A 6047-nucleotide genomic window follows, 5' to 3' on the forward strand; every position below is an offset into this window, starting at 1 on the left:
TGCAGTTATCTTTTGAAGGCAAGATAAACCAAGAACACCAAGAGCATCTGTCCTTTGTTTGAAATATGAATTATGAGCTTCCACTGCATTTGCGATCCGAAGAAAAAGACGACGACTCATCCTAAATCTTCTTCGAAATTGACTTTCAGTGAATTTAGGATTTTCTGTAAAATAATCATTATATAACCTTAACTCACCTTCCTTTCTATTACGATTGACAATATTGTGACCAGAAATAGAGCCATGATACCCTGTTCTCCGTCCTTGATTATTCGATTCTTCTTCAGCAACTACAGCAGTAGCAACTTGAAAAACCAACACAATAGTGTCATCATCAAAATCAAAAACATCATAAAAATTAAAATTAGAATGATTCATGATGAATTTTAATGAAATATAACAAAGATTGGAGAGAAGAAAATGATGAGAAAAAAATGTTAAGATATATGAGAATATTTATAGATGGACTATTTTTTCGAATTGTAAACTCTCAGAATGTTGGTGGTAATTTTTTTAAAATTTGAAATTTTAAAATTTAAAATATTAGCGGTTACTTTTTCAAAATTTAAAATTTGAAAATTTAATGTTAGCAGTGATTTTTTCAAAGTTTGAATTTGAATTTACTTTTTAAAAATTAAATTTTTAACAATAACATATAAAACTTAAAATCAAAAATATTCATATAAATAAATTTTAAATTTAATTTTAAATTATATTTTTTAACTTTCATATTACTTCATTAATTTTATATTACTTTTATAAATTATTTATATTAATTATATAATTAATAAGATCATAATTATATTATATATAAAATATCTAAATTAGTTATATAATTATATTAAAATTAATTTAACATGAAATATATTAAAATATAAATGGCTTTTCTAAATAGCTTTTTACCATTGGAATGTACATAATTCAAAAGGCTATATTTATACTATTTAAAAAGCCATTTTTTTTTATTTGGCTCTTCGCATTTCTCATTGGAGATGCTCTTATATATGTTGTCTACATTCACAAGTTTTTTTGTTATGTTTTTTTAGTTATGCTTTGTCTGACCGTATATGTTATATTTATGTTGTGAATATCCTTTTTTTACTGTGAGTTCTTTTTATTTCCAACAATTAGTATCAGAACAAGCTATAGAATTCATTTGTGAGTGATAAGAAACTATAGTTTCTTAAGGAGAGTGTAGAGAGATTTTAAACACGGAGAGAGTTATCAAATGGTAGCTGAAAATTCTTTTGTTCAATATGCAATTCCAAAGTTCGATGGTTATTATGATCATTGGTCCATGCTTATGGAAAATTTTCTTCATTCAAAATAATACTAGAGTTTGGTGGAGAATGGTGTTTCTATTGCAACAGAAAAAGTTGAGCTTACTGAAGCACAACGACAATTCATTACAGACCAAAAGCTGAAAGACTTGAAAGTTAAAAATTACTTGTTTCAAGCTATCAATCGGACTATTATTGAAATAATTTTTAATAGAGATACAACCAAACACATATGGGACTCCATAAAGCAAAAGTACCAGGGATCTATAGGAGTTAAACGAGCACAGCTTCAAGCTCTTTAAAAAGAGTTTGAAATTTTACAGATGAAAAAAGGGGAGAGTGTTGATGTATATTTTGCTTGAACACTCTTCATAGCTAACAAGATGAAGATTCATGGTGAAAATATACAATAAGTCGTGATCATTGAAAAGATATTGAGATCAATGACTACAAGGTTCGATTATGTGGTGTGTCGATTGAAGAATCTAATAACTTAGACATTTTAACCATTGATGAATTACAGAGCAGTTTACTTGTCCATGAGTAAAGGATGAATGGGCACTAAAAAGATGAGTAGGCATTGAAAGTGACACATAATAATAGATTTGGTGGAAGAAGAGGCAATCAAGGACATGGAGCATTTCGGGAAACAAGTAGAGGAAGAATCGACCCAGCATTTAACAAAGCCTTAATAGAGTGTTATAAATGTCATCTATTAGCACATTTTCAATATGAGTGTCTCAAATGGGAGAAGGAAGCAAATTATGTTGAGCTTGTGAAGAAAAAAGAGTTGATGTTAATGTCATATATGGAGTATAATCAATCAGGACGAAAAGATGTCTAGTTTCTTGACTCAAGGTGTAGCAATCATATATATGCACATAAGTAGTGGTTCTCTGATCTTAATGAATAATTTTAACAATCTTCAAAACTAGGAAATGATTTTAAAATGGTTGTACTCGAAAAAGGTACCATACGTTTGCAGCTTACTGGAACTACTCAGGTAATCACAGATGTTTTCTATATACCTGAGTTAAGAAATAATTTGTTAAGCATTAGACAAATGCAAGAACGCGTAGTTATTTTAATCAAACATGGAGTTTGTAAACTCTATCATCCAAAGAGAGGGCTCATTGTGCAAACAACAATGTCTGCAAACAGGATGTTTATATTGTATGCAATAGTTGAACTGAAAACTACCAATTGTTTTCAAACAATCATTAAAGACAATACTCACCTTTAGCACTGTAGAAATGGACACCTAAGCTATAAGGGTCTAAGAATATTGTAATATAAACAAATAATCAGAGGGTTACCACAATTGAAAGATTCATCCAAAATCTGCATCGATTGCATTATTGGCAAGCAACATAAGGAGGAAATTCCAAAAAAACGTTTATAAAGAGCATCTCAAAGGCTGTAACTGTTTCATACTAATATTTGCAGTCCCATCAAACCTATTTCCAATAGTAAGAAGAGGAATTTCATAAGTTTTATTGATGATTATAGCTATTAAGTGTGGATATACTTCCTTGCAAAAAAATCTCAAGCGTTCATTGTTTTTAAGAATTATAAAAACATGGTTGAGAAAGAATTAGGAACCTTCATATGTTATCTGTGCACAGATAGAGGTGAGGAGTTTACTTCTTTTGAGTTCAATAGTTTTTGCAAGGATCATGGTATTAGTAGACAACTCATTGCAGCCTATGCTCCCCAATAAAATGGAGTGGCTGAATGCAAGAATAGGACCATCATGAACATGGTCATAAGCATGTTATCGGAGAAATAAGTTCCAAAAAAATTCTAGCCCAAAGCTATAAACTGGATAACATATATGCTTAATAGAAGTTTTACTTTGGCAGTGAAAGAGATAACTCCTGAAGAGGCTTGGAGTAGTGTTAAACCAAATTTGATTATTTTTGAGTCTTTGGATGCATCAGACATGTTTATATGTTGGATAATTTGAGAAAGAAGCTGGATAATAAGAGCTTCCAGTGTGTGCTGCTAGGGATGAGTGAAAAGTCTAAAGCATATATATTATATAATCTAATATTTAGGAAAATAGTAACAAGCAGAGATGTGGTCTTTGATGAAAATGAGTGTTGGAATTGGCAAGGGAATAATGAAGTACCAGCATCTGATATTCTTGAGTAGGGAGATATCTATGAAGAAGGAAGTGAACGTGATCAAAATGAAGCCAAAGAAGAAGCTGAAGCTGATCAAAATGAAGAAGAAGAAGAAGAAGAAGAGGCAAAAGTTGGCTTACCTTTATGTAATACAGAAGCCAGCTTATCTTCATGCAATTCCTCTAGAGAAAATTCACGTTCACTTTCAACACATTCATTAGAAGCTAAAATAACAAGGTCACTAAAAGAAAGGGACAGATCATTTGTAGACAGATTACCAATAAGGAGGAGCACAAAAGGTACACTAGAAAACTTGCACAGTTCTTCAACAGAAAGTTCACCAGCAAGAAGAAGCAGAAGAGTGCCATTCTAGATCGAAGATTATGTGAGCAGGGGAGAATTTTCAGAAAAAGAAGCTGAGCAAAAATTGTTTTTATTTACTTCACCCACTAATCCAGTCACTTTTACAGAAGTTGTATAGTGTTCCAAATAGAGAATTGCAATGAATATGGAAATAGATATAATTGAAAGAAATGAAACTTGGGAGTTGATAAATTTGCCTAAAGGAATGAAGAAAATTGGAGTAAAATGGGTCTTCAAAACTAAACTCAATGAAAATGGCGAGGTTGACAAGTGTAAAGCTAGGTTGGTGGTGAAAAGGTATGCATAGCAATATGGCATTGATTATACTGAAGTATTTGCACCTGTGATTAGATGGGATACAATTCAAATGGTGATTCCTTTAGTAGCTCAACATAGTTGGAATGTGTATCAGCTTGATGTCAAAAATGCTTTTCTATATGGCGAGTTAAATGAAGTAGTGTTTGTCGAGCAACCATGAGGTTATGAGAAGAAAGGTGAAGAGCACAAGGTGTACAGATTAGAAAAAGGCATTATATGGCTTTAAACAAGCCCCTCGTGCATGGTATAGCCGAATCGAAACATATTTTGTCAAAAAAGGATTTGAGCAGTGTACCTGTGAACACACCCTATTCATAAAAATAGAAAATAGAGGTACAATTTTGATCATTAGTGATTAATACTTAAAAATGCATTTTCATCAAGGTTTTATATCATCATTTTGCACTTGAAGTATCAATAACTCCTTAACTAAAGCATGTTCTATAATAATATATCTAATAATATAAGATACTCTTAATTTGTGGTAAATGTTCATTTTAAATGCAGGCCTATCACATAAATGAAAGGATTGATTGATGACTTTAAGAACTTAAATTGCAAAGGCAAAGAGATGGCCAAACTTAGAAAAGAGATGTCGGTGCAATCCAAACCGGAACACTGTTCGGTAATTGGGTCATATCTAGAGCTATATATCTCAGATTTAGGTCCAATTTATATGGATGGAAAGGTAAGACATAGGCCTACAACTTTCATATGGAGCCCAAGATCTAAAAAGGCCATTATCAAGTCCAAATTGTAGCAACAACAAAGAAGCCCGAATCTGTCTTCCAGCCCGAGCACTGTTCGGTATTTTGGCCATATCTGGAGTTCTAGAAGTCCAAATGAGCTGAAGTTTTTACACAAGAAAGCTGAGACAATTGCCTACAACTTTCATGTTTGCAACTGGCTCCAATTTTGACGTTATCAATGACGTTTTGGGCAGACAAGAGAAGATAAGGATTGTCACCAAGTCAAAAGTTGGTCACCCACTTATCAATTAGTCATCAAATCAATAGTTCCCATTTTTGGCCTATAAAAGGAGGCATTTGCCATGCATTTAGGCATCTTGGTGTTCAGATCAAGATCATGCTCTTCCTTTCTCTCTTTGTATTTTTTATGCTTTGTTTTCATTAATATTAAGTTTATGCCTTTCATTTCCTTTCCTTTACTTAGTTAACTTTTATGTTCTTATTTTGTTTATCTATTTTGCTTTCTTTCATTATGTCTAGCTAAGTTAATTATGTCAAGGTGAAAAGGTTACACTAATGGTGTAAGAATAAGTATAATGTAAACTTAATATGGACTTTAATGTTTGATACTAACATGTTTTATATTTGCTATCTTGTTCACTCTTTAATACTTTGCTTGTTAAATGACTAATCTTGATTTATGTTGTATAACACTTGGTACAACAAATGCTTGGCACTTTCATAGCCCATAATGTATGGTATAACCGACACCTGAGCTATGAAAGGAACTTGATTTGTTGTTAACATAAGTTATAATCATGAATGCTTGACGAGATTTACAAGTATTAGCATTAATTGAATAAGATGACTAATGTAATCATGTTAACAATATATAATCTGATTGGAACCTCCTTTGTGTGTGGTTTCCAATTCAATAATAAGAGTTTATACTATACTTGTTTGATATACCATTAGTGGAACCTCTAACCTTGACATTTGTTATTATCATTGTTTAATCGTTACATTAATATTCCATCTCAAAGTTCTCATCATCTTCTTCTTCTTCTCTTTCTTTATTATTATTATTATTACTACTACTACTACTACTACTACTACTACTACTACTACTACTACTACTACTACTACTACTACTACTACTACTACTACTACTACTACTACTACTACTACTACTACTACTACTACTACTACTACTACTACTACTACTACTACTACTACTACTACTACTACTACTACTACTACTACTACTACTA

Source organism: Populus euphratica, unplaced genomic scaffold, assembly GCF_000495115.2.
Source record: "Populus euphratica unplaced genomic scaffold, PopEup_1.0 scaffold269.1, whole genome shotgun sequence".
In the NCBI taxonomy this organism is placed as follows: Eukaryota; Viridiplantae; Streptophyta; class Magnoliopsida; order Malpighiales; family Salicaceae; genus Populus; species Populus euphratica.